The sequence below is a fragment of the Aplysia californica genome, unplaced genomic scaffold (assembly GCF_000002075.1).
Source record: "Aplysia californica isolate F4 #8 unplaced genomic scaffold, AplCal3.0 scaffold00137, whole genome shotgun sequence".
Lineage (NCBI taxonomy): Eukaryota > Metazoa > Mollusca > Gastropoda > Aplysiida > Aplysiidae > Aplysia > Aplysia californica.
In genome coordinates, this window is record NW_004797407.1 from 492810 (window position 1) to 496282 (window position 3473).

The window sequence follows — 3473 nt, forward strand, 5'->3', positions numbered from 1 at the left end:
ATGATTTATATTAAACATTTACAAGAATAAGGTGGGCTGCTTTGCCTATATCTTCCACTGCCAGCCCGGGCTGAGAGGAATACAAATCCCCGGCAGACAGATGGAGTTACTCGATGAAAAAAAACCTCACACCATAAGAATTGGTCACTTTTAAGCACATGGGGGCTATCCCGAAAAAAGCTGTTTTGAGAAAATCGAAGGAAAAGTTTTTGCCCCTTGTTCAGTTTCTTTAGAAGACAAGGAGAGTTTTTTTCTATAACCAAACAAATTTACACACAATATTATCACATAATGAAACCAAACTTCTTTTATAGGTAGGGCAATGCCCACTTTTGGTGTGGGTCTAGATTCCTGGAAACCCTAGAAATCTGGGTTAGCCCGCTTGTCCTTAAAAGCGATCAATTGACCTCACGTATATTGAGGGCAGTGGCAAAGCGCCCAAGTTCTTTGCTACAGACGCCATTCCAAACCACAAAATGACTAGAGAAAAACCTTGTTTCAAACAACGTGGCAAAAACAAAGATGTTTTGTACATATGGAGAGGGCAAATTAAATTTTTGAACATTCAGCAAAGAATATTTCTTGATTTCGGATACAGGTTTTGAAAATGAAAACAAAACTGAAAGTCAACTAGTTGGTTTCAACTAATGAAAAATAATCACACTGAATCGAAAACGACTGACAAAAAGGACAATGATTTTTTTTTTCATATAAAAACTCACAAAAACATTCTCTTATACATTAATCATAATCACAGTCATCATGTGTCACAACACAGTGGAATCAAGCGCTTGTCAATTTTTTGGCATGTGGAGTTATTGGTATTATTTGAAAACTGATTTATTTGCCCTTTTTCCAATAAAATAAACATCTAATTTCAAGATAATTGTGATAGAAGGAGGTGAGGTCGCCTTTTTTCAGTGTTGAAATTAGTGAGGAAATGGCCGCCAAAGTTTGGTAACTCCAATAGCTAAAGAGTCTTTGAAAACTGAAAAATGACACATTTTGTGTCTTTAATCAATATTTTTCAATAAAATTCATATGGAAATGTGTTTTTGTATGGTCATAAAAGGGTTTAAGCCAAAAAATAAAAATTTGAAAAAAAATTCCAAACTGGCGGAATAATGCCTGTTTCTCTGATTTTGTTATTTTGACGAGCGCCTGATTTCACCATGCCGCCTAACATATTATAAGCTAACGGGAATGAGTGGGTTTTTAGTTTAAAAAAAAAAAAGTTTTAGTAAAATAATTGTGTCTATAAAGCGCATATTCACACTCTACAGTGCTTTACAATCATTATTATTATATATTACCCCAGCGGACCCTAGAACACTCAGAAAGATTCTTATCTTCCCTAGGGCAATCATTATGAATCATTAGGAAGCGGGAAATGGGGATAGAGAGGGGAGAAGGAAGAAAGGAACGATTCCTCTGGAAAGGAAAGACATTGCCATAATCAGACAGCTACCGGAACAATCAGTATGGATACCTTGCGGGCTTTGGTGCTGGGGGGAACTGAGCACTTATGGACCTGTCCGGGGTGCAATGACGTTATTGCCCAGGACAGGTAATACAGGCAATACAGTATAAGTACAGAGAAGCACAGCAACAAAATAACTGTGGTTTAGGGTTGGGGAAAAGCAAACGAGTAACAACAAAAGTGAAAGAACCGAAACACAACGTATCACTACCAGTGGTATCCTTCGACTACTCACAATTCAGAGAAATTAAGTAGAAAATCATGTTCACATAAATTAACCGGAGAAAAACAAAACAATTTAACTCAACTGAAGAAATTAGGGTAGGGGCTAGGATGGGGGGGGGGGGGGGGTGTGTGTGGAGGAATCTTAACAAGATAAAATGTCCACACATATATAGAAATATAGAGAGAGAGGGAGAGGAAGGAAATAGGTCCTACTAAAGGCACTTTCCAATCATCCACAAAGAAACAAAGGTAGAGTAAAAAGAAGTAGGACTTACAAGTGGTACTCTCCAACACCCACACAGACAGAGGCAAGAGCTCTTTAATTCTAGTAAGAATTTTACGGCACATGCAACGCAAATAGGTTAGGCCTGTATATATGAGTGCCTAAGATTAGAGATGTTACAAGAGAGTAACATAAAAAGAAAAGAAGGAAGAGATATAAGGAGGATAGATGTTGACATGAAAGAAGGAGCATACTACATTAGTGCATCTGCCAACAACCCCCATAGAAACACCAAAGAGAAAGAAAAATAAAAAAGCATAAGGAGAAAAAAACACAAAAAACCAACAAGATATTCCAAATAACACTATCTGCTAAATGACCAGAGGCTGAGATACGTAAATATCGTTCTATTAGAAGAAAGACAGTTCGACTAACATGCAAGACTCCCAAATATGTCACTTTTCAAAAAGGAGAGAGGTGGAGTCTCTTGCATGAAAAGCAATCGATTTCTTAGTTTGTCTGTATCAAACACTAAAGAGAAAGAATAATAAAACCCAACAAAATATTCCAAAGAACCCTGTCTGCTAAATGACCAGAGGCTGAGATACATAAATATAGCTCTATTAGAAGAAAGACAGTTTGACTGTTAAGTGCAAGACTCCATCATATGTGAGACAGCGTGGTGAAATCAGGCCCTCGTCAAAATACTGAAATGGAAGAAACCGGTATTTTTCTGTCCGTTCCTAAATTTTTCTCGAATTTTTGTTATTATAAGGTCCAACACCTTCTATGTCCGTTAAAAAAAACCCCCATTTCTGTGTGGATTTAACTGGAAAATGCCGATTAAAGGCACAAAAATTGAAGATTTTTAGTTTTCATGGACTCTCAAGTTTTGGAAGTCACTTAACTTTGGTGGCCATTTTATCGTTAATTTCACCTCTGAAACAAATACCTTGACTTCTCTTCAAGTTAGATGGGTATTTTTTCCATCCAAATTAAGGCAAATGAATAAGCTTTATGCGGATACCAATAACTCCACATGCCCAAAAATTGACGACCACCTGATTCCACCAGGTCGTAACACATATGCCACTTTTCAAAATGGCAGGATGTGGAGTCTTACACTTACATGAAAAGCAATCGATTTCTTATCTTGTCAGAAACCAGTTGGAAGACTAGTGATTTCAAATGGTGGATTCTGTTGATTGTTCACAAATGATGAAGGTTATAGGGGTAAAAAAACATTTTCTCTTAATTTCCGCTAACCTTATGAAATAACAAGATAAAACATTTCTAAAATAACTACTATGTTAACATGAAAATGCACGTCATATATCCAAAAGCAAACAGGAAGCGGATGTCATTTCCAAACGCCGCGATCAGTCAATTATTTAGCAAATCTTTTTGAAGGCAAGATGTGTGTAATCCATGCAACTACATTAGCAACAAAACAATGACATTTCTTTCAACAACAACAGGCTGTAGGACACACCCACAGAGAACTGCCAGATGGGGAGGGGGCGTATGGAAGGGGGATTGTTGGGG